Below are 27,666 nucleotides of genomic sequence, written 5' to 3'. Positions count from 1 at the left end.
TACTTAAACGATAGTAATAAGTATCACTAAGCTGTGGGGGGAATGGCAACTGTTTTCCAAACAGAAGTTTTTGCCATCCTAAAAGTAACAGATTGGAGAGTTCAGTGACAGTCAGGCTGCATTGAAGGCCCTGGAGAACGCGAAGCAAACCTCAAAGATTGTTCAAGAATGTAAGAAGAAGCTTAATTCAGTAGCAAGACAAAACAGGCTTGTACTTATATGGGTTCCGGGACACTCCGGTGTTCAAGGAAACGAAATTGCCGACGAATTGGCCAACCGTGGATCAGCGGTGCCCCCACAGGGGCCAGAGCGAATAATCGGAATCAGTTCCGCAGGAATCAAGAATTGGATCAGCGATTATGTAAGCAATCTACTTAAAAGAGCGATGGTCCGGTCTGGAACGCTGCAGAACTGCAAGGAGTTTTGTGACAAGTCCGAACAGAAAACTGTTTAACTTTTTACTAAAACTTGGAAGAAAGACGTTCGGTATTATTACAGAATATAACCCATGGTATCAGCATATGACTACCATTGGGATCATTGAGGACCCAATGAGCCTGTTGTGCTTGGAGGAGGCGGATAGCACTGAGCACTTTTTATTTGAGTGTTCCGATGTCGTGAGAATGAGTAAGATATTATCAGATTTGCCAAAGAATATGGAAAATTCTCACAGGACCAACTATCTGTATCTCTGTCTCTATTTTTTCCTATCTCTTTCTCTGATACTTTTCTCCTTCCCTCCGTGACTATCTACCCTCTTTCCAGAGCTCTAAATACAATTGGCTTTTTAGCCTGAGTCAAATCTCCTGATGCGCCTTGGCTTGACCTTTTCAAATTTCAAATTTCAATGGAGTGTCTGAAATTCATGATAGATAAGAGTGGCTTTAATGTCTACTGTAAGAAGCCAAAAGTAAGGGTTTCGAGAAAACAGCTGTTAAAGGTAAACAATTCGTTTAGTCAGCTTCGTATTCCTTTTTTCTCTCAGTTTTAGTAAACTTTTTAAAAAATTATGACTCTGGATTTCGCCATGCACGCGTCGGAAACTAAAAGCGCGTCCGAAACTCTATACGAATTGGCAAAAAAGTGGGAAATATTTTGTTGACTTAAACTCCCTTTTTATCTTTTTTTTGTTTTTTTTTTGTTTTGTCGGGACAGACTAGCAAGTACAGCACTCAGACACAATTAAATCCATTTTACTGCTCTTGGATTCTCTTTTTAATTTTCTTTAAATCTACTCGACCTCCGAAGAAATCTCAGTAGATCTTGTGGTGCCAAGGAGCCAAGGTGGTGGCTTCTTAATACATCAGTGCCAAAGACCTCCACCCTGATTCGAGCGAAGGTGGGGCAGATGCACAGGAATTGTACCTACCTAAGCTCCCTTTTCTTAAACCAAAAGAGTCGCCTTCGAATTGTGTTGCCTTTCAAAAAAAAAAAAAAAAACTGGTAAAAAAGAAACTTGAATTGGAAAGACCCTGCATTTACAAAAAAAAAAAACAATGCTAACTTTAAAATATATAAACAAACATCTAGTCTCTTGCTAGTCAGTCATTCTATGCACATATGTATGTATGTGTGTGTGTATAAGTGCTGCTTGAAGGACAGTTCAAGTTCGTTGTCTATCGCACAAGCAGCACTACTGGAATTGTCGTCAAAGTAAACATTCATAGCCCTGGAAAATATCAATATTTTTCCTACTACCTACTCTCCTGCAGCGTTGAAATATTATCTACTCGAATACAAATTTGCGTTCACACATACAATTACATAAAATTTGGTGCATTTGTCATGTGCTTGCACTGGAATTACGTCGTAATTTCCACACGTTTATCTGCAACTCGTATCAGGTATATTCGTGTATTAGATATTTATGCACATACTTATGTATATGTATATGTACATAGTACAAGGTGGCGCCCAATTAATCAACCAATTTAGTTGTTGAATAACTTTTTTACAGAATGAAAAAAAAAATATAATAATACAAATTATTTTGAATGATGAAAATATTTCTTTTGAGCTTTACGTGCTCCATTACTTGTCTGTTTGTATGCTGCAGCTGTCTACTTCACAAGTGTGAAATCTGATTGACGTACGACGCCATTTGCGAGAATTATAAATCTTCCGTTGGGGTCATTAATTTTGCGCCACCTTGTATGTATGTTTGTTTCAGTATAAACTTCTGTGGTTCGTGATCTCTAATGACGCTGTAAGATAAAATACTTGGAATCGGTTTTAATTTCCATTTCACTTGTAAACAATTCACTGCCTGTGAAATTCATCTAAAATACGCTGGGTTTTGCAGTCAATATTCTGGCATAATCGTTTGCTTGTGTGTGTGTGATACTTGTAAAATGAGTCAGCGCATGTCAGGCGCATATTTTATATGAACATTTGATGCTTTATTTAGTTTTATTTATTTTTTAATGTTGTCTACATGCATACATACACATGCGCAGTGGGTCAGAGCCAAAATGATGCAGCAATCGCGTATGGAAATATTAAAATGGTGTAAATTTATTACCTCAACAACCTTTTTTTGCTATTATTATATAATTTTATATATTTATGTATTTTGGTGGTATGCAAATACCACCTTGATTAAAAAGTTCCCGGAATATATGCAGAAAATTCAAAATTCAATTAGAAAAATTTGAGACAATTTGATTTTTTTGCCTTCAAGATCTATGGATTCGCTCAAGGCTCGGTGGAAATGAGAATAAGAAATAAAGTATGTTAAGATGATGCGAAAAATTGATTGAGTGCAATTACCACAAAAATACAATTCTTTATTCCCCAAAAGTGATATTATCGTCTTCAAAGTACTCCCCATCAACTGCAACGCACTTAAGCCAGCCTTTGATCCGGCTCTCGACACATTTATGGAACTCTATTTTCGCAATTCTATTGGCTCTACGCAACAACCGGAGTTAAAGGAAGTGATAAATTTATATTTTCGGTATAACCATCAGAGACGTCTTAGATTTTTCTAAACGGGTTTCCAATAAGAGGTTTGATAATCAAAGAAAAATGCTATTTTTTAATATAAAAGATCGGATGTCTATTTCATTATAAAGAGGAAGGTATGTCGTTAATAGTGGAAAATAACATCAGGCAAATGACCGCCACGACTACGCACACTTACAGGACAATATCCTTTTGAAGAAATTTTCCATAACCGAATTGCAAAGTGACTGCCCCATGTGTTCGATAGCCTCACGAATTCCATCTTTGAGGTCTTGAATCGACCCTGGGCTGTTGGCACCTTCTCTTTCACGAGACCACAAAGAAAAAAGTCAAAAGGTGTTAAATCACAAGATCTCGGTGGCCAATTGTGATCACCTCTTTGAGAGATAACACAGTCCGGAAACTTTTCCCTTAAAAGATCGAAGGTTTCGTTGCTTGTGTGGCACGTAGCGCCGTCTTGTTGAAAATAAACGTTGTCCAGATCAATACCATCCAATTTCGGCCATAAAAAATCGTTAATCATCTCTCGATAGCGCAATCCATTCACCTGTAACACCTGTTATTGGAAAACCCTATACAAAGGTAACTCACAGCCAAAATGATGCACGAAATTAAATTTTCTTTTTCCTATATTTAAAGTTCAAAAATTCACTGTTTTGTGAACAAACTGTTTCTTTTTTGTTTCTGTTCTCGTTTAAGAAGATAAATCGTTATTATTTTTTTGTTTATTTATTTCATGATATTTAATTTAGTTTTATGTGTTGCGTATTTAATTAAGTTGAATTTATTTCAGTTCATTTTCGTTTATTTTATAATACAGGGTGGCTGATGAAAGCCGCTACCAAAAAAAATTGAATAACTTTTTTTCTTTTTAAGTTATCTGTTCCATTTTTGTTTTAATTTGCAGATTGATCTTTAAAATTTATTAAAATGGATAACTGGGACACGCAAACAAGAATTTGGATAGTCCGCCGCTATCACGCACTGGAGTCCGTAGTTTTGGTACAGAGAGAGTACAGGCGGATGTTTGGCGGCGATCCCCCGAGCAGATGGACCATAATGAGACTGGTGAATAATTTTGCTGAGCAAGGAACAGTCGCAAGAAGGCCTTATCATCGAAGCCCACCAGTTCGGACGGAGGAAACGATCGCTGCTGTAGCAGCAGCTATACAAAGCAATCCAAGGGTTTCAACAAGAAGCTTATCTGCTCAACTTGGTGTCAGCCGACAATCTTTGCAAACAATAATGCACAAAGATTTAGACTTATTTCCCTACAAAATTCAAATGGTTAACTAACTGAATGCAGCAGACTTGCCGATTCGCTTGGAATTTTGCCAGAAGATCCTGCAAATGGTGGAAGAAGACCAAAACATGTTAAACTGCCTTTTCATGTCTGATGAGGCCCATTTCGATTTAAACGGCAATGTGAACAAACAAAATTGTCGAATATGGAGTACCTTTAACCCACAGATACTTCACGAGACGGAATTGCATCCTCTTCGCGTGACAGTGTGGTGTGCGGTTTCTTCACGCTGTATTGTCGGGCCTTATTTTTTTGAAGAAAATGGTCACACCGTTACGGTTACTGGAGACCGTTATTTGAAAATGCTGAAAGAATTTTTCTATCCAGAAGTACGCCGAAAGAGAATTCCTTTCAACTCTGTGTGGTTTCAACAAGATGGGGCAACGTCTCACATAGCCCAGACTGTTATGACAGAGTTGCGACGAAAATTTCCCAATAAACTGATTTCAAGAAACTCCGAATTTCGTTGGCCCCCCCAGGTCGGCTGACCTTACTGCACCTGACTTTTTCTTGTAGGGTTTATGTAAACAAGAAGTTTATAAAACAAAGCCAACAAATTTGGATGAACTAAAACAATCCATTCGGGCAACAATTGCGGCTATTCCTGTCGCAACTCTCAAAGCAGCAATGAACAGCTTTTTACTAAGATGCCGCACTTGTGTCAACGAGCATGGGGGTCATTTAAATTCAATTATTTTTAAAACTAGTTAAGCTACATTTAATAACCTTCAACTTGAAAAAAAAAAAAAATGAATTCCATGCACTAAAAAAAAGTTATTTGAGTTTCTTAATGTAGCAAAATTCATCAGCCACCCTGTATAATTGAATTTATTTTATTTCATTTTAATTTATTTCGTTTAAATTTATTTCGATGAAATTTATTTTGTTTTATTGTATTCCTTTATTTTCTATTTATTGTATTTCATTACCTTTTTTCATTTTTATTTACTTAATTTTTTTATTTAATTTTGTTTTTATTTATTAAATTTTATTTTTGCTTAGTTTTTATTTGCTTAGTTTAATCGTTTTTTTTTATTTTTATGTATTTATTATTTGTTTCTTTATTTTTTTTCTTGTATTGGTTTGTATTTTTTTTTGTTTTTGTATGCTTTTTGTACTTTCAAACGCAGTTCTAATAAAAATTTCGAGCATTCGTTAAATGAAGGGAAATACGCAACACCATCAGCAGATAAAATTATCAAAAATCAAGAATAATTTTTGAACCACTTGAAACTTGCACTTTGCACATAACAAAATGCAATGTACTACAAAACTTCATACTCGACATTTTTTCGGAAATTCTGTTGAAAAGGTTGAAATTTAGATGAACATATGGTTTTTGTTGTAGTATAAATTATGGCTTTATAAAAAAATTATTTCATTAAAAAAAGTAGTCAAAATTTGGTGGTGTACACTTTATTTAGACGTTGACTGTATATCGTGAATATTCAAAATAATATTTTTCTTTGTCATAATCTCATTATTGTGTTCAAAAATATGTTGATTTCCACTCATTGTTTCTTATCTTCTTCTCATTCCAGGTAAATCTTTTATGCACCTCAAACGAAAAAGTGAATGATTCAGTGACGGTTCGAAAAGGTGGGAAAAAGTAAATCTATAAGCTGAGAACTGGTTTGTAACAACAAATATGTCTCACGGTATTTATTTTGAGGCTTACTTGCCAGTTTTGGAATCTATATAAGTAAATTATTTTATTATTCAATAAAATATTCTTTTTTTTCATCAAATATTTGTGATACGTGGACGTCAGGGAATGTTTATTTTCGGGTCAGCGAATATTTTTTTTCTTTCCTTTTCTCCAAAGTACACTCTATGGAATGCGTCATGGAAATGCAAATATTTAAAGTCATGAAAACGGAACTTCATATGAATCCTTAAGAATTTGTTACATGGCATTTTTTGCACAAAAAAATAATGGGATTTTGTTCGAATTGATTAAATATTAAAATGCTCCTGTTGAGGTTCTTCTATTTTTGTTAAACGAGCTCTTCAAATCAAGACCCTAGAGTATTGCCGTATTTCACTCAAGGCTTCTCGAAGGTTAGAATTTCTTTTAATATTCCTCTTTTCAGCCTAAAGAACTTTCTTCTAAAATTTCATAATAACATTTCGAGTATTTTATGTTTTAAGACTTTTTAGCAGGTAACGAATGGTTACTTACACTTATTTCGAAATTACTTTTTTCTGCATGGCATCTTAAATTTGAATAGTCTATTCAGTACATCAGGCGATATGGTCCAGACCACTAATAATTTTTAATTCAATATCTTAGTTTTTTAAGTTAAAAATTAAATATAGTGTCTTTTCGTGTTTTATTCAAAAACTCACTATTTCGTGATCAAATTGTTTTTCTTTTTTTGTTCCGTTTTATGTAAATTAAAATAAAATAAAAAAAGAAATAAGCGAGTAAATAAATAACGAAATAAAATAATAAAAAAACCATAAAAAATTATAAATAATTATAAATTTGGTTGTTTATTATTTTATTGGTTTTTTTATTATTTTATTTGGTTTTTTATTATTTTATTGGTTTTTTTATTATTTTATTGGTTTTTTTTATTATTTTATTGGTTTTTTTATTATTTTATTTGTGTTTTTATTATTTTATTTCGTTATTTATTTACTCGCTTTTTTTCTTTATTTATTTGATTTTATTTTAATTTATTTTATTTTTTATTTTTACATTTTTTAAAGTTTTTTTTGGTTCTTCGTTATTTTATGGAAGTAGCGGCAAGAAATTTAAATTTCTATTTTCTATACTTAAAGTCCTTTTTGTATTATTTTGTTTGTATTTATTTATTTTTCTTTTTGATTTTTTTTTTCGATTTTTTTTTAACTTATTTTTGATTTTTTTGTAATTTTTTTTTTTGTAATTTATTTATTGTAATTTATTTATTTTTTAATTAATTTTTTTTTTTATTTTTTTTTAATTTTTTTTTAAATTTTTTTTCTTAATAATTAATTTTGTTTTTGTATTTGTTTATTTGTGTTTTTTTGTTTTTTTTTTTGTGTTTTTTTGTTCTTTTTTTGTTCGTTTTTTTAATTTTTTTTTCGTTTTTTAAGGTTATTTTTGTTTTCGTTTTTTATGTTTGGTTTTTTTTTTGTTTTTTTCTTGTTTATTTTGTTTTGTTTTTCGTTTTTTTGATTTTCGTCTTAATCAGCGACATTTTTTATACAACTAAAGTTCTTTTTTTTTAATAAAAATATTTGGTACGCTTTTAAAGTATTTTTAGTTTAAAAATGCTAAAAATTTCTTAAAATCACATGTACTAGACGACCGAGTCCCTCTAAACACCTTAAGGCCAAGGAAACTGTACAGAAATGTTACAAGAGATAGATATTTTTTTTTCTATACGTCACATAACTCCCTGCCCATGAACTGTACGACTTTTTTAACGATTTCTCGTGTGTTTAATTACATCCCCTCTATTAAAGTTGCATGGCAAAGCTCATTCACACTTCAGCAGTTCATTACAAAATGTGAAAAAGCAGACCTCCTCAAAAAAACTCAAATATGCTCACCATAAGTTTTTTTTCTCCTACGTAGCCTTAAACGCCAATGTTGGCATACTTCAACTCAGGAAAACTCAAGAAATTAACGACCTGAGCAAATATTTATTTCCAAATGCTACACACGCTGATCGCTGCTGCGAAGGCTAAAGCCCCGTTAATGCGTTTTGCCTCGCTGATTGCTGCTGCTACTGGCGCTAATAGCCAACAAACAGGCAAAGCGGTCGAGAACCGCTCCTGCCTGCCTATCGGTGCGTTAGGAAAAGTTATTTTTTTATTTATTATTATTTACATTTTAACGAGCATAACATTAGCGAACATTTACTCTACTGACCTTGCAATTACTCGACCATAAAATCTAAAACACTACCCACCAACAGTTCCAACAACAATGCGGGCGATATTTGAATATCTATTCATGGGAATTCTATGAATTTAATAATTTTCTCATTCAACGCCAGTGGGCTTCATTGATTTAACTACTAAGTGTCTGAATTCAAAGTAATAAAAACACACACACACACATGCAGAGATATGTGCATATGTATGTATAGAAATTTCTAGCTGATAATTTGATCAATTACCGCTGTTGTGCTGCCCGTTTGTTGATGACGCCTCTAGTCATTGTTTTCACGGTGTTTGCGTTGATTTTATATATTTTTTATTTTATTTTACAGTACATTTACTGTTTCCAATTGACTTTCGATATTAAATTATTGTCACCAATTTGTGTAGAATGTTTGCACACACAGACACACACGCACACATCTATTTGTATGTTAGACACTCAACATTTTCTTGTTTGAATTGACATGCACGAGATACTAATTATTGATAAATGCTTCACCGAAATGCTGGTATTTTACTTTAACAAATCTTGATTTTGCTTTTTTTAATTTCTAAATATGAAAACTGAGGCAAAGAATTCTTTGCTTCCATTTTCTGCCGTTGCGCGCAGGCGTGCAAATAAGCGTAAATCAAATGAATTATGCGAAATTGCTATTAAAATGGATTACAAAACATGTGTCCACTTAGCCAGAAGTGAACTTTGAATTAAATACACCTACAGTGAGTGTCACAGAAATTAATTATATTGTTTTTAATAGATTTTTTTAATTATTATATTTTTGATTACTTATTTATTTAAAATTTTTTATTATATATATTTTTTTTAATTTTCTTATTACATATTTTTATTTTTATATAATTAATATTTTATTTTTATATAATTAATATTTTAGTTTTATATAATAATATTGTTTTTTAATTTATATATATTTTTAAATTATTATATTTCTTTAATACAATTTTTAAAAATTTTTTTTATTATATTGTATTTGTTTTAATTATATTGTTTTTAATTATTATTATACAATATTATTTTTTGTCTATACTTCTTTAAGTATATTTTTTAATAATATCTTTTGTATCGTAGTTTTTTTTAACTATATTTTGTTAAATTATATTTCTTTAATTAAATTTTTTCATTATATTTTTTTATTTATATTTTTTTTATTCTATTGTTTTTTAATTATATTTTGTATTTTAATTATATTTTTTTAATTATATTGTCTTCAATAATATTATTTTTAATATAATTTTTTTTTTAATTATTATATTTTTCTAATACAATTTTTTTAAATTATTTTTTTATATTATATTTGTTTTAATTATATTTTTTTTAATTAGTATTATTTTTTGTTTATACTTCTTTAAGTATATTTTTTAATAATATCTTTTGTATCGTAGTTTTTTTTAACTATATTTTGTTAAATTATATTTCTTTAATTAAATTTTTTCATTATATTTTTTTATTTATATTTTTTTTATTCTATTGTTTTTTAATTATATTTTTTATTTTAATTATATTTTTTATTTTAAGTATATTTTTTTAATTATATTGTTTTCAATAATATTATTTTTATTACAATTTTTTTAAAATTATTATTATTTTTTATTTATACTTCTTTAAGTATATTTTTTATAATAATATTATAATAATATCTTTTTTATCGTTCATATTCTTTTTAATTATTTTTTTAATAATTATACTTTTTTAACTATATTGTTGTGGAGGCAAAGTAGTTCGTAGTAAATATTTCAATCATGCATACTTGCAACCCTATACTTGTATTTCTCTTTTTTGTCATTCTTAATAAAGTCGGTCGTGAAACAGTATTTGAATTCCTCGGTTCTTTATATATTATTTTAACTAAATTTTTTAAATTATTTTTTTAATTTTTTTTTTAATTATACTTCGTTAAGTATATTGTTTTTAATAATATCTTTTTGTTCATAGTTTTTTTAATTATAGTTTTTTAAGTTGTTATTTTTTAATTATTATATTTCTTTAATTATATTTTTTCAAGAATTTTTTTTTTAATTTCTTTAAATTATTATTATTATTATTTTTTTTTTAATTATATTGCTTTAATTATATTGTTTTTAATAATATTTTTTTACTTTGCAGTTCTGCAGTTTTTCATTATATTTTTTTCAATTATATATATATTTTTAATAATATTTTTTTTTTGAATAACATATTTTTTTAATAATATATATTTTTTTTATTGATTTAAATTAAGGTCTTTTCTTTTCTCTCATTAATTTCACATTCATTCCGCTCTGAAACCGTTTTTCTGTGACCAGGCGAATGTGTGACCTATTCGCACCTCTACAAAAAGTGAAGGTGAGCGTTGTTCTACGCTCTTTCCCTTGCCTAAACTTTTTTTTCCCTAGTACCTAAACTGGCTACTTAGAGTTAAAATCCAAATGATCCCCTTTTCCGTGGTGACAAAATGTTTTATCAGACCTAAACTAAATATTGCTGCTAACATTGCAAAAAAAAAAAAAAAAAAAACGATTTTTAGTAACATCCACTGTATGAGTACAAGGTTCACGCAAATCCATTAAGCATAACGGTACACCTGCACGGTAAACCTACATACAAAGGGAAATAATATTTGCATCTATGAATATTTATATGCAAGTGGCGACACAGTTGTTGGCCTTCGCGCTGCGTTGGTGGTAGGATATTTACAGTTTCTGTGATAAAAGATCGAAAGCTTTTCCCAATAAGTATCTGCAGCTGCCGTGACCGAGTGGTCTTGCGCGTGAATACCATTGTGTTATTTGCGTTTTTCATGTCCATTGTGAGTATGCACCAAGAAATGCCTAAGAAAAAGAGTTTCTACCTGGGGATGCTATTTGGAAGTTAATAGCAAAACTCTTGAGTTTTCTTATGATATGAAAAAGTTTCTATTCGAAACCAGCTACCAATCGAGTGTTGCCTAGAACTATTATGCAGGCGTTTGAGTCTGCTTCCAATAAACTTCAAAATATATGCCTTTGAGTTGAAAGGCGAAGTGATAAAATTCGTAAGCCAACTGTTAGTCTCGTTTGCCTATAAAAATTCGCATAGAGTTGACTAGCATCGTCACCAGAAAATGCTTTGCATATGATGCCTTGCGTTGGGGTTTCTCATATAAATCCGTTTGTTTTCTTCAGTTTAAAGCGAAAGCAGAAATTTCTGTTTTGTGGCGTGCAAGAAATACTTCAACTTTAGCGGTGATGTGATGGGTGGCTGATACGATCATCTATCGTTGCAGCAGTCAAAATATGCGAAAAGCTTGTAGATATTTTGGGCTATCGAAAATGAAATGCATTTGAGGGGAAATCCGGCCAGAATTCATTGCAGGTTACGAATGCTTTCGACGTTGCACAGTACTAGTAACTTCTATTTGCGTGCTAAGTTAGCGTGACACACCCTTATATGTATGTATTGTTCAGAGTGGAAGTCTAGCAGGTATTTTATTGCCATGTTCTGTGTTCCTTCCATTTACATCCATCTATATATATTTGCTTTAAATGCTCCATTTATATGTGCGTGCATCTTATCAAGCCGATTGTGCTCATTATTGAATTGAAATCAATTTAATTTACTTTTATTGACAATTCTATGGTATCACTGGCAATTGAATTGCATTCGTGCTTCGTGCAACTGCTATTTTTAGTGTGCAACCTTATACTTGTTGCATGTAAACAGTGATGGTGTATTTTTAAACTGTTAAATAAGTTATTGGCGGTTATGCAAAACTGAGAATTTAAATGGCATCTATTTTTATATAATTTGAAATTTTATTCATAATCGGAAATATTTTTTTTAATTTTCCAGAAGTGATAGTAGTAGCGATAGCTGGAGTTCATATGAATATTTTCACAAGTAGCGCTCCGGCCGAATCTAAGTTCTTTACTAGAGCGCTTAAATTTTGGTTGACTACTGCTCGGAGCTACAGCAGTAACGTAACGTAGTTTGGAGCATAGTAAACCAATCGCCCGTTTTGCACTACCTGCTCCACTACTCATCTGTTCAACTTCAGAACAGTAGCGAGAGTGAAAATGAAAACTAGGAAATAGCGAAGCAATTTGAATTACTGTTTTCACTTAAGGGGGCCCGGAAAAATGATGATTTTCAATGATTTTGTTTTGCTAGTCAGTTGCTTTATTTTACAAAAATAAAAACATAGCATTAATACATCGTGTTTCGACTTGACTTTAGCAAAATTTCAACATAAAAATTAATCATTGTAAAAGTTATCGCTGTTTGTGTGGAGCCCGCGTTTCCAGAAGTCCCTTGCGGTGATCATCACAAGTCTTTGTAGATTCAGCCAAAATCAATCGGACAAGAGAAATTAGTTTTATTAATAGATAAACTCGTGCCTGAACGAAGTTTTTTTTTCAAAATTAAAAATATGGCAGCCTCAGGAAATATTTTCAGATTTTCTAGAAAAAAAAAAGACAATTAATTGTTAAAAAAATCGAAATTTTGAAAAAAAAAAAATAAAATCAAATCCTTCGATCAAGCACGAGTTTTGTGTTTCAAAGCAGTATTTTATTGAAATCTTCCAAGCGGTTTTTAAGTTACAGTGATCACCAGTTCAAAAAACATAGTTTTGAGAAAAACGCATTTAAAGTTTTTCTATCGATTCCGGAGCGCCCGAGCGCCCTTTGTTAATTGTTGAATAATTCGAAAAGCGATTATACTTTTATACGATTATACTTTATTCTTTTTTACTTTTATACTTTTATGATTTTATAATTTTATAATTTTTTTTTTATAATTTTATACTTTTATACTTTTATACGTTTATACTTTTATACTTTTATACGATTATATTTTATACTTTTATACTTTTATACTTTTATACTTTTATACGATTATACTTTTATACTTTTATATTTTTATACTTTTATGCTTTTATACTTTTATATTTTTATACTTTTATACTTTAATACTTTGATGCTTTTATACTTTTATACTTTTATACGATTATATTTTATACTTTTATACTTTTATAATTTTATACTTTTATACGATTATACTTTTATACTTTTATACGTTTATACTTTTACTTCTACTTCTATACTTTTATATTGTCATAATTTTATATTTTTTATTATTTTATACTTTCTTACTTTTATATTTCTTTATCTTTTTATCCTTTTCTACTTTTACAATTTTATATTTTTAAACTTTTATTACGCTGAACTTTTATACTTGTATACTTTTACATTTTTATAATTTTATGCTCTGTGAATAATGCTCACCATTGCGTTTTTGTATAAACATCGTAATTTCTAAGCGAGCGCTTAGTTCAAGGTCACATTTACATTCGGGCCATGACGTTGATTGCAGTAACTTCTTTAGATGATACCAGTTCACCCCCACTGCCCAGCAAAGATTTTTTGCCGTCTACTTTACGTACCAACACATTTGGCGGAAGCGATTGATACAGTCTGCATTCATTTAGGATTAGTTTCGCATCAGTTCTTACCGGCTCTTTGTGAAGTCAATAAATTCTGTCCAAGAAACAAAAGAACATGTGAACATGTGCTAGCGGCTTCAGTAATAATAAGCAAACGGTTGGCAAATTGTAAGGCTTAGAATCATCGTAAAGGCGAAAACCTTTTTTATATATACAGCTTGTTTTGTATTCCTCTTTGAATTTCAAAGATTTTCTTACTTTAATTGCATTTTCATATTTATTGAAGTTCAAATGGTTCGTTATGAAATGGCAGCAGTCATATAATCACTACGCTATGACTCCTACTAACAGCATACGTGCTTTCCCTTTTTTGCCTCTGTACTGTTACTGTTACTACTGTTGTTACTCTTCTACTTTGCATTCTTATACGAGAGTGCTCTTGTTTTTAGTGCAGGGTTTCTATGACGTCACAAGTGTTTATTAATACTCGCAGTCTTGTGCGCTTGTGGTCTTTTGCCAACATTAACCACCTGTAGCTAAAAATATACCAAGTGACGTCATTATCATGCTCAGGTATAATCAAATAGGTATATAAATATATAGAGATATATGTATAAGAATGTATAACATTGTGCATATATCTGCTCTTATTACACAGACGTCATATGCGGTCATTCTGGAAGCATTTAATTGCCTAGCATATCTACCTAGATGAATATGTATGAATGTATGTGTTAATGCAAGTTTCTTTCTATGTGTGCACATGTCCTTTAAGGTATTAAGGGGGGAGCCTGCTTTAGAGGCTTCAAAACATCGATTTTTTCATGGATCTTTTTGGGAAGGAAAGAAATATTGGATTGAAACGAAACTTTCAGGTGTTATTGCTATATATTTCATGTCTCAAATTTTTTCATCATATTATGTCTGGTACAAGCATTTTGCCGAGGCGCCTCGAGTGTGCATGTGTCATGCGGTGGAAAAGATGCAAGTCGCAATTTTCATCTGAAAGCAAAAACCCAAAAATTTTTTTATTTTAGTATACTGCTTCTAGTTAAACCAAGAAAATTAAACAAAAAGTGAGAAATTCAACAACTTTTCGCTAATTTAAAAAAAAATAAATTTTTTTGGAAAAACAAATTCACTTTAGATTGTTTAAAAAGTGGGTTAATCATAACTTTCTTAAGGTTTTTTAGGTTCAACTAGAAGATAATTTAATTCCGAATATACTCTATGTTATCCCTATCTTTCCCGCCAATTAGGAAAAATCGTAAAAATAAAAAACCGAGAAATCGCGCGTCAAAGTTTTTGTATATAAAAACTCCGCTCGTATACCTGCTCGACGCTTGCTCAGAATTTCTTCTGTAACTGCGAAAATATTTTGAATTTGTTACTGAAATTTTGAGGACACATTCTTGGATAGTTTGGAAAGACATTTATTACGTCATACTTTAACTGAAAAATTCGACTTTTTTAGTTTCAGATGATTCTACGACGAATGCCGATTGGCACCGCAGAGCACCTCTCGAAAAACATATCTCCAAAAAAAACTCTGTCATGGGCTTATTTGTCAATATTTTATTATTAATATTTTTTAAAAACTTATTGAAAAGATGTACAATAACATGCAACTGATTTTATTAAAGTATCCTAAGCCATATTTCTGTATAAAATTCAAAAAAAAAAAAGTTTTTTTTTTTAGCGCTAAACCCTACCACCCCCTTAAGGTAGGTAGTGCGTGCTTCATGAGTGCTCGCTGGAGTAAAGTAATTCAATTTAAGTTGACCAACTCTCTAATCAATTAATCGACAATAGGAACACTCATACGCCGTGGTGGGCATGTGGTCGAGTTGCCCATGACGAGCGTTACGAATTTTTATGTGCATAGGCACATGCATTAGTATCTCAATCGACAATAGTTTTTGATTAGTAGCGAAATCGTGACACAACTGGTTCATATATGTAACGTGGCCATGTAAAATAATGTTTTGAGATGCCGCTCACGTGTGTTTGCGGGCAAATCAAGTAAATTTATCAGAAAAATGGGTATATAGACCTTTTTTGTTAGCTGCTCTATGAGCATACGCATATACTTGTATGTATGTTTGTTTGTACAAGCTTTATGCAACTTTTTGCCAACTCACAGTTCACACCTTCCAACCATGTGATGGCAGCTGTAGGAGCTGAATTTACAAAATTTTATTTCAACCACATGCAGATAGCACGTGATTGATATTTCGACACTCATTCAATAACACAATGGCTAGGAAAATGTAATATTTGTGTTTGCTTCTTTTGAATTTTGTTCTACAGTTCGACCGGTCGGTGCAAGTAAAGTAAAGTAAAGTGTCAATGAACATTTTTTGAAAAGGGGGAACATAATAATGAAATATGTACATTAAATAAAAACTCACTTATCCACTTACTTGCATAGCCACTTAAATTTTGATCACTTAAAATTGCCGTCAAATCCTGTGGCATTAAGGATTTACATTAAATTTTCGTTTTTGATTTATTATGTTAATTAGTTACTGACCTCATTAGCGGCGTCAGGCAATCAATTGTGCCTGTGTGTTCGTAGTAATGAGTACAAATGCATTTACTTTTCATCAATGGCGGCTGACCAAATATTTATTTAGTTTATTATTTGTTTAAATAAAGCATTTCATGGGCTCTTTTATACCCTATTGTGTGTAATGTTAAATAACTTCTTTATAAAGCAACTCTTCAAGAAAGACCAAAGCAAATGCATTTCGAAACTAAATTAAATTGCGAGAATTTCCGCTAGTCACATATTAATTTGAACTGTCGATCTTGAGAAAAACGCTGTGTATGTCTGTGTGTGAGTCAATTTCGTGCGAGTTATTATTTGCTCTTTACTGGAAGTTACACGCTTTTGCGATAAATAAGTAAGTCACTGCCATGTATGTAGAAATCAAATACAAAAAATAAAACAAAAAAATAAGAAAAAAATTAAAAAAATAAAAAACAAATAGAGAAAACAAATAGTCGGTTGGTAATTAAATCGAAACCTAGGTTGTAAATAATAAAACTGAAAATACAAAAGTGACAAAGAGCACATGCGAAGAGATAACGTCGCTGGAAACGTACGTATCTGTTTGCTTGCCAATACGTAATGGTGCCCTTGAGCTTCTTTCGCTTCAGTAGCAAAGTAGTAAAACGGCAAAAGCAAGAACGACAGAAAAAACAACTTCCTTGCTCTAAATATAAGTCTGTATGTGTGTATGTACCATATATATGTATTATTTACAGCTTTTGTATATAGAAATTTGCTCTTTCATGTATAAGGTGGCGCAAGAAGTATTTCACCTATTTGGGTGCTCGGAAACTTTTTCATTTGGTGGTCAATATAATTTGTTTTTTTTTTTTTTGCTTTTACATTCGACAGATGATAGTTAAGAAGTTTATTAATTGTACATCTTAGGATGTTGTGGGTATTCGCTACCAGAAGGCAAACAAATTGTTTCTATATTTTGTTGCTTTTTAATTCGTCTGTGATTTTAATTCAGCATGAATGTCGGAGTAAAAATATCCGAACCGTGCGGCGCTCACTTGGACGGTCTTGAGCAAGCCGTTCACTTGTGAACATCCAAGCTCTGAGGAATAGTCTCGGAAATACCAGCAAAGAATTTGATCAAGGGTTTGAAAATGTTTCCATCCGAAAGTCAAATAGTTCAATAACTCTTAGCAGTCGAACGCCAAGCCCATGTGGCGAGTGAGTGTAGGTATGACGAGTATCACTACCATGTTTCCCCCGCAAGGGCACCTCTCTTATGGAGGTGACAGCTGCGACGATCCCGCGTACCCTAGTCAAGATGTCCGTCAGTGACACTATAAGAGTTAGTAAGAAAGTTAGGCGACAAAATCCAGCATTTGTCTGTTCCCATATTGGGCGGCGTGTTGGTCAAAGTCTGTTCCCCATGCTAGGTGCGGTATGCAACGGGGCGCAGTGGAAGCTCTTGGAAAGGTCGCTATGGCTTACCCCATGCGGCCTTAAAGGAGTGATGTGAGTACGCTCTGCCATTGGGAGTTTTGGTTGGCCAGTAAAATCACCCTATCCGATAGCCTCAGACTACATTTTGTGGGATTACTTCAGGGAGTTCTCTACATAAACAGGCCGTAGACCCTCGAGTGTCTCAAGAACAACATTCACCAAGAGACGCATGCTCTAAGCTTGGAAATCTTGACAAGCTTGATATAAAATGTCGAAATTCGCCTCAACTCTGATAAACTACATAAGATGTCATTTCCAAAATAGGAATAAAAAAAATGACACTTATTACTTCTAATAAACAAATGCCGTTACAGGCACAGGTTAGGTTTAGCTAGGTTAGAATGGTTGGCACTTGGACGAAGAAATCAAAGTCATCCTTTGTGATACTATTGCGAGGGAAATACGATGAAGAAGGAGATAGTGCAGGATGACTGATTTACGGTTGTGTTAACCGTTTAATGCTGCTGATGAAGTTCATTCGATTTTTGATATGAAGGCCTGCTATATCAGGCGTAGCAAAAAGTGAGAGTCAACTTGCCCAAATCTGGCGAGCATCGCTAGAGCAGCACAGCTAGGGAGAAGGTATTGAGATGATTCCACCTCGTCCTCCATTCAGCTGACGCAAAATGTACTCGAAGTAATTCCAAGTTGTTTTTGTCACCGCATATGCATGAGGAATGTTGCTGAAATGACTGTCCTTGGCCGGACATAAATGCGGGTCGTTCCAGTTATGTAGAACCGACTGTCGTGAGAACGAAGTAATTCCAAGTCTCACGACATGCATACCTCGCGAATACTGAAAAGAATTTTGAGAGCCGCGATTTTGTCATTCTCAGAAGATCCCTCGAATACCTCCGATCCACAAGCGGCCTTACAAGTTTGTGTACCCATCGTTGCAGGAGTAGGGGAGCCCAATCTTAACCTTTCACATTACAGGCGTACAAATTTTTGTGGTTGTTTTGAAGCACAGAAAAATAAGATGGGATGCTACTTTTTCCGCCACCTTGTACCCGCATACATATGTGTGTAATATGTATTAAGTCTTTGCGAGTAAATAAGTTGCTGATTTTTAGTTTTTATTAGGCATTTATATATACATAAAAATTTATATGCACACGTTTCTCTAGTCAATCCGTGCTTTGTTCACCAATTTGCAATTTCGATTTATTTCATAGGCATATAAATCAAGGTGGAAAATAGAGAACATTAAATCAATGGAAACAGACATCAAATGTAATACACAGTCACAAACACAACTACACAAATATATATAATAAAACATATAATAAAAGCATTGACAGCAGCGACATGATTTGCATATAAAAGCCACTTATGTTTGCATATCTGTTCTCGCAATTCGATTACTAAAGTTCGATTAAATTCAGTGCATATTACAAAAGCCTCTTGGCCTCACCTTTTTTATGGCAATCTCGTTGCACTGTTGTGCGCGGCCATACATTGAAACGTACATAGATGGGTACATTACTGCAACCAATTACTTATCTGCATGTTTGGACGCATTAGCATTAAAGTTGTACAATTTTCTTAGCAATTTGATGCATATACGTGAGTGTAGGTATGTATGTTTTTTTGTGTATGTGTGTACATATCTAATTGCTTTTTCTTGTCATCTAAATGTCTATTTAATTGCCAGCGAAAAATAACCCCATTGCTCTGATTAGCATCGGCGACATTTCGTTAATTGCCGATTGTCAAAAAGTTTTATTGAAATCTTCAACTTTTTTCTTCTTTATGTCGTTTGTCAATTATGAGTAAACACGTTGTCAATCGAATGTAGGCAGTTGGCAATATATTTTGGAGTAACGCCTATATTAGTAGACACATATGTATGCATGTATAGGTTACCTACACAGCTGCTCGAAAGAATGGAAAGAATTCAGCCAAGTTGAGCTGATTAAAATAAAAAAACAGGCACGTCCACTTCTGTTAGGTATTTGGCCGAGCTCCTCCTCCTATTTGTGGTATGCGTCTTAATGTTGTTCCACAAATGGAGGGACCAACAGCTGAGCAGCTTTTCCGTGGCAGAAATACACTCGGAGATTTGCCATTGCCGAGGTGCGACCGCTCTTAGAAAAAAAACTTTTACTATCATTTTGTTGTTTCACGGGCGATTCGAACCTAAAAGAATAAAACAAAAATACAAATAAAAAAATTACAAAGAAAACAAAAAAAAAAAAATATAAAAAATAAAAAAACCAAATGAAAAAACATAAGAAAACTATAAAAATAAATAAAAACCAACAAATAACAACAAAAAAATCAATTAATTAAATTTAAAAAAATAATAAATTAAAAACGAATAGAATTAAAAAAACATATGTACAGTTAAAAAGAAAATAAAGAAATAAAAACAAATAAAATAAAAAAAAAACATAAATACAGTTAAAAAAATAAAAACAAATTTAATTAAAAAAAAAATTAAAAAATATGTAACTAATCACATAAATAAATTTTAATTAAAAAAAATTTACCTAAAAAACAAATTTATTTAATTAAAAAAAAGTAAGTGAAATAAAAAAATTAAAAAAAAATTATTTAATGAAAAAAAATGTAATTAAAAAAAGAAATAATAAAAAAAAAATTTTGAAATCAAAAGTAAAAAAATATAAAAAAAGAAATAAATTTTAGTTAAAAAACAAATTTACTTAAAAAAAAAAACAAATTTATTTAATTAAAAAAAAATTAAAAAAAGAAATGAAAAAAATTAAAAAACAAAAACTAAAAAAAGAAAGAAATAAATTAAAAAAAAAATAAAAAAAAAATTATGAAAAAGATATGTACCTACTTAAAGAAAGAAATAAATTTTAATTTAAACAAAATACGTTATTAAAAAAGGAAATACATTTTAATTTAAAAAAAATTGCTTAAAAAAACAATTTATGTAATTAAAAAAAAAATGCTCAAATTGCTAAAACTAATGGGTCACCCTGCGCGTGCGAGTTGTACGACGTTTGACTGACATTGAAAAGATTTACACCTCATCTACTGGAGAAAATACTTAGCGATCTGTTTTCAAATCTGCTTTTGTTGTTGTGCGAAATACACTAATGCTGCTTGGATTATGGCGGAAACATGACAAAGTAAATCATTTGACCTTTACGCCATATTATTTTATATAAAACTTGATTATACGAACGTGTCTGGAAATGAAAATTAACTGACCTCGCTTTTGGTTTTCGAATTCCAAATGGATTTTTGTTTGGTTCACACAGCTCATTGACAATTCTGCTGTTTGTTGTTGTCACCAAAGACATCCATATGTGCATGTACGTAGAATGGTCTATAAATTTTAATTAAAATTACACACGCTAGTAGGCGGATCTCATTATTGGGTAGCGTGTAATTTTGCCACAATCACATACGAGATTGAAAATTTATACAGAGAGAAGCACGAATGCATGAATGAAATTTTCCGCTTTTGCATTAATAGGACAAACTGTTGTTTTGTGATTTGTTTTTTAATTTTTGTTGTTATTTTTGTTTTTGGTTTTTGTTGTAATTTTGTTTTTGTTTTGGCTATGTTATGCCTGCCACTATGGGAGTATTCAGTTCGAGAGGCATTTGTATGCACTTATATATGCCTGTATATGCATCTTTGTGCGTATGTATGTGTGTATGTATATGTCTGTATGTGTGTAGGTAGACGTTTCGAAAGCTGTGCCATTAAATCATCTTTTGGCAAAAGAAACCCGAGTGCCAGTGAAAATTCGAAAGCAACCATGAATGACGGCTCCGCAGGTTTTGATGGCTCTTCGCTCGTTGACCAGCTGCGCTATGAAAGACCATTAAAACATTAAAAAACAGCCGTTTCAAGGCTGTTGTGTGCACAAAAAATATAAAAAATGTAATCACTTTCATGGCTGCCTGACTGCCTGCGAAGGCTATCTGTGGGTGATTATGAAATTGATATTGCAATGCTATGAACCGTTTTTAATATTGATTGCATTTGGCTAGCGAAATTTTTTGCATTCTTATTTACAACTTTCAATGATTTATTAAAAGCAATAATAAATTCCGTTTTATTTGCCATGCAATCATTATAAATTGCCAACACCTGCGCATTTTACGTTAATTACACCTTGTGATTCCCCGTTAGTAGTTCAGGATATACGCGACTGATTAGCTGAACTATCAATCTACCTAATGTTGGGTGGATTCTAGTTTAACCAGTAATTTTCATATGTTGTAAATATTGTTTTCATGTGCATTCGTGCAGCTAATTTCAATTTCTATTCCAGTGCAGCGCAATTATGACTCATTTCTATTCCCATCGATACGCGATAATTGTTGGAAATAAATTCACCGCGCATAATAAACTCAGAAAGAGCTAAACACAAAGGCATACAAGAGTTTTGTGGTGGGGACTTACATTGCTGCATACAGCACAATAAAACAATAAAATATATGTGCAGATGTATGTACAAATTAAAATATTGGCAAATATTTGCCAATTGCCTACTGCAGACTTTTGAGTGCCAAATACATTTTTTCCATTTATTTGGAACTACATAACTACATTTTGCTGGCCGCATAGCTGAGTGTGCTTGCACGTGCCATGAGCCAAGGCTAATGTTGATGTTGATGCCTCTCATCATATTGTTTAAAATTTCGTTATGTATACAGTTGCTCACGAAAATGAGCATACACAGAAGTTAGTTGGAAATAAATTTTAATACCAACTTTTGTGTTGAGTCATTCATTTGTTTTGTTTTTTTTTCTTCATTTCAGATGCAGTCATAAAAAACTTTTGAAGAGCAAACTAAAAAAGTGGTTTTCTTTTTCAAATTAGACGAAATATTATTAACCCATTTACAACCGTCGTGCCGAAATACTATTTTTCTTTAATTTTGTTCGTATTTATTTCAACTCTTCTCAACTGTGAAGCTAAGTCAAAGCAGTGAAAGTAAAGATGCCAAAATCTTAGTTCTGCGAAAGTAGAATAGATGTGGAGAAGATACTGAGATACTCCGCTCTCATTTGCCGTAAATGTGGCTAACCACATGGATGTCCGGTTAGAGCACTCACATTATTCCAGAGTTGACGCTTTGACAACCTTAGAAATCCCCTTTCGTATCCATATGAGTTTCATTTCAAAGTATTTGGATGCAAACGAAAGGGAACTCAGATACTCCCCCTATATTAAAATAAAATTAAAAATAAAATAAAATTAAATTAAAAATATTATAATATATAATTAAATTAAACAAATTAAATTAAATAAGGAAAAATGAGTTAAAAAAATTGAATTAAATTAAAAAATAAATTTAAAAAAAGAATTAAAATAAAAAATAAATTTAAAAAAAGAATTAAATTAAAAAAAAAATAAAGAAATAGAAATAAATAAAAAAAAAGAATAAAATTAAATAAAAAATATATAAAATAAAATACAAGTAAAAACAAGAAAAAACCAGTTAAAAAAATAAAATTAAAGTAAAAATAAAATAAAATTGAATTAAAAATAAAACTAAATTAAATTAAAAAAATACAATTTAATAAAAAAAAATTAATTAAATAAAAAAAAGGAATTAAAAAAGTAGAATTAAATTAAATTTAAAAAATAAATTAAATTAAAAAAAATATAAGAATTAAAAAATAGAATTAAATTAAAAAATCAAACTAAAAAAAAACACAATTTCAATTAAATTAAAAAAATGAATTAAAAATGTAGAATTAAATTAAATTTAAAAAATAAATTAAATTAAATTTAAAAAATAAATTAAATTAAAAAAATATAAGAATTAAAAAATAGAATTAAATTAAAAAATTAAACTAGAACAAAATACATAAAATTAAATTTAAAAAAATAAGGAAATAGAAATAAATAAAAAAAAAAGAATTAAATTAAATAAAAATTAAATGAAAATTATATTAAATAAAATTAAGTAAAATATATTTATATAACAAAAATTAAATAAAAAATATATAAAAAATTAAATTAAAAAAAAAATATAAAAAAATTAAATAAATAAAAATGAAAAAAATATTAAATAAATAAAAATGAAAAAAAATTAATTAAAAAAAGACTTAAAAATATTAGAAATAAATAAATTAATAAAAAAATAGAATTGAATTAAAAAATAAAAAAATCGAATTAAATAAAAAAATATATATAATATATAAATAATCAAATAAAAAAAAATAAAAAAATATAATTTAATTAAAAAAATAACTAAAAAATTTAATTAAAAAAAGAAAAATAATGAAATTAAAAAATATAACTTAATTACAAAAAAAAAATTTTTAAATAGAAATAAATAAAAGAAAATAAATAAAAAAGAAATAAATTACAAAAAAAAAATAACAAATATATAAAAAAATGAAATAAAAATATACAAAAATATGAAATAAAAAATATTAAAAAAATGAAATTTAAAATAATATATATATATTAATATTAAATAAAAATTTTATAAAAAATATATAAAAACATTAAATAAATAATGAAAAAAATAAATAAATATAAATCCAACGTTCGTCTGGATTTTTACCTCTCTTTTCCGCTACCATTTTTTAACGCTCCCGAAAATATTTCATAATTTATAAACTTCCCCCCTCTCAAGATAATTTTGGGGAAATCAGGGCGTTGACGAGCAACAAATAAATATATGTGCCCCACAGCCAACTTAGTAGCAATATGTAGGTTCCGCTGTGGTATACTTATGCAACTAATTAAGCCTCCTTTGAGCTTTCCACTTAGCCTTGTCCATTTGATTGCCGTAATCTGCTGCTACACACACCGACAAAAGGTCATTGGCAAGATTACCGAGGGTTATTGCTTTCAGAAGGCGACTACGACGTCAATGTCATCAAAAGTCAACCAACACATTGTTTTTTTGTTGTTTTTTATGTAAGTGCATAAATACATAACTACTTCTTTATAAATATTTTGATTTGGAAGTGTGATGAAGTGTGAACCCTTGGGCAAATGACGTGTTGGAGGTGGCGGTTAGCTAATATGAGTCACGCGCCGCGGCATGATTGGTTTGAGGTCAATAACGTTCAGTGACAGTACAAGCCAATTGCCTTACTACTAAACACACACACACACATATATATATATGCATGCACTAACTCGTTACTACAGCGAAAGTAAACGACCAGGCGAGCAGTTGGCACAACAGGCGCAGCAGCGTGAAATAAACAGGCGTTCAGGCATTGTAACACATTTTCGCCAATGTTGTATTGCTGTTGAGTTTACATTTGTTTAAATTGAAAAAAAAAAAATTCTCATTTCATTTTAGCTTATTCTAACTAGCTTTATTGTTGTTTGAAAATTTCGTTGTGCTTTAGCTAAAAGTTATTCACCGACGCCGATAATCTTGATAAATCGACGATACTCATTTTATGTGCTTACATGTGCTCGTGCATTTTATGGCATACGCAAGAGTGTGAGTGAGTACACACATACATGTGTATGCTTGTTTTTACTTATATGTGTGTGTACTTATGCCTGACGTGTGTCTATTCTCTGGTGGCATGTAATGAATGAATGTTTCGCTATTGTTTGTAATTAAATATTATTTATGCCTATGGACTTTTGTTGTCATAATCGTCAGAAATTCTCCGAGATATTTATCTTCGCCGATTCGTCTTCTTTAAATGATGAGTGTGTGTGGGATCGGGCACTTACTTGACTGCTGCTAAGCATCACGCGTTGAGGTGAGCGCCCTCTTTCGATCAATGACGCACAATGTTTTTGTAATAGTATTTTTTATTTTTCCTATAAACAACTTTTTTGTTTACTTACCTACGAGTAGCAGATAAACAAGATTTCTGACATTTTTTCGAGCTACTGCATTCGAACAAAGAGTAGAGGTATATTAGCACTTGTGTAAATATTGTCTTCTAATAAAGGCGGAGTTGAAGTTCATAATGACAGACAAGTTTTGGCCGGCAACTATTTCTGTACGAGCTTTTTAAGTTCAAGGTCAGTTTTGTTATTTACCAAATAAAAAACAAAAAAATAATAAATGATGGCACTTCGTGTTAGATATTGTAGTTCAAGTTCACCTCCAACATATCCAGAATAGGCCGTGACACACTAAAAGTGTGTCCTATATCTGAAGAAATTGATAGTTGAGGGATGCCCGGTGGAATTCATCGAAAGCTTCTGCTCCTCGGCTGCATCATCACGGCAGATAGTGCAGTAGATGAAGATGCCAACTCTATCCTGAGCTTAATAAGGGAACTCGGTCTGCATGAGGTACTGTGATGAGTACAGGGTACAAAAGGCCATGAAGTCAGAGTGCAAACCTCCAATAAATCTAAATCTAATCTACATAAATCGATTGTTAAGCGCGCTGTGTGGCAGGTTGCGTCGTCTTGTTGAAGTTAAATGTCAGTGTTCTATAAGATTCGCGAAAAGATTTAGTTTTTGGAAGTAAATGTCCGCAATTTGAAAGCGTTGCTCTGTCGTTAAACGATTCATGATGACTTGCCACACTTTATTGAACAGTAAAGAAAACACAGAAAACAGTTTGCCATTCTCAGCATAGTTATCGATAGTTCTCATGCAACTGAAAAACAACATATATATACAAGGTGAAGTCCAAAATAAACAAGACTGACGCAATAAAAATGTTTTTAATGGCGCCATCTTTTGAATGAGTTAGTGCGTTTGAAGTTACATCCCTAGCTGACTTTCAGTAAAAGCTTGGTGACATTCGGTTCAATGGAAGTGTAGTTATTGCGTCTAAAGTGTCAGTCTGTTTGTGTCATCGGTACAAAAATGAGTTTCGAACAAAGAACTAATATCAAATTTTGTTTTAAAATCAGTAAAACGTTTACCGAAACATTTGAGTTGATGAAAAAAGTTTATGGCGACGATTGTCTATCTCGTGCCAGAGTTCAAGAGAGGTTTACACGTTACAGAGATGGTTGTGAGGGCATAAGTGGTAATGAACATACGGGCCCAAAATCAGTAACCACTCAAAAAATCGCGTTTGGAGAAGTCAAAAATCAAGTCGATGCTCATTTGTTTTTACGATTACAAGGGAATTGACCACAAGGAGTTTGTGCCAAAGGGCCAAACCGTCAATGCAATTTTCTATCTTGGCGTTTTGAATCTTGGCCCTGAATACCGCGAAGGAGGAAGCTGGCGCTTATTGCATGATAATGCACCATCCCATCGATTCACTGTTGTGACTGATTTTTTGATTAGAAATCGTATTTTTTTTTTTTAACCATCAATCACTCACCGTATTCGGCTGATATGGTCCCTTGTGACTTCTACCTATTCCGAAAATTGCATTTGGCCATGAAACGGAAACGTTTTGCGTCCGTAGTGGCCATCCAAAAGTCTTGTACCGACATCCTGAAGGCAATTCCGGTCCAAGACCTGAAACACTCATTCCAAAAGCTTTTAGATCGCGCACAACAGTGTATGGAGAGGACTATTTTGAATAAATAAACTCGAAGTTATCAGAAAAAAGATACTGTCGTTTCTATTTTAGCTCAAAGTTGTTTAATTTGGACTTCACCTTGTAGAATGCCAGGAAATCTGCTTACATAGGCAGCTGGCTTGACAAATATCAATTTCGAAAGTTCAGTACGTATTAAAAAAAAACCAGTTACTTTGTTGTACGAAGTGCTTTTTATTTAATTTCAATGATTTTTATAAATTCATTCACTTAAAAATTTTTAACAGTAGCCTCGGTTTCTCTCAAATTACTGTAATTAACAATACTGTACTGTTGTTTGTTGTTGTTTTCTTTTTTTTGTGCGAAGAATAATTGTATCTGAAATATTTTGTGCTTGGAGCTCAGTCTCAATTACGCTAAAGCGCATTTACTTTATCATTTATCTTATTTGCTAATTTGTGTTTTCTTGTTGTTGTTGTGCTCTCTTTTGCTTCTTATCCAGTCATTTGATTAGCGTTGCCGAGAGTTTTATGCACTCAAACTCACCTTTTATTTATTTATTGTGTTTTTTTTTTGCCTTTCGATTTACCGGTTTTTGTGCGAAATACGTTTTGCGAACTGCGCAATTTACTGGGAATAAAAAACAAACAAACAAACACGTACACAAACACAAACGCCTCGAGTGTGCATTCACCGCTAACCAATCAGCCA

General features: G+C 31.3%; 1 protein-coding gene across 2 annotated transcripts in view; it reads left to right on the top strand.

The window, feature by feature from the left end:
• LOC129241728 (lateral signaling target protein 2 homolog) overlaps positions 1-27,666 on the top strand; it is a 111,550-nt gene that overhangs the window by 67,495 nt on the left and 16,389 nt on the right. The window lies entirely within an intron of this gene.

This window comes from Anastrepha obliqua, chromosome 1 (genome assembly GCF_027943255.1).
Source record: "Anastrepha obliqua isolate idAnaObli1 chromosome 1, idAnaObli1_1.0, whole genome shotgun sequence".
Lineage (NCBI taxonomy): Eukaryota > Metazoa > Arthropoda > Insecta > Diptera > Tephritidae > Anastrepha > Anastrepha obliqua.
The sequence above is the reverse complement of the archived record's forward strand: the minus strand, read 5'-3'. Positions and strand labels throughout refer to the sequence as shown.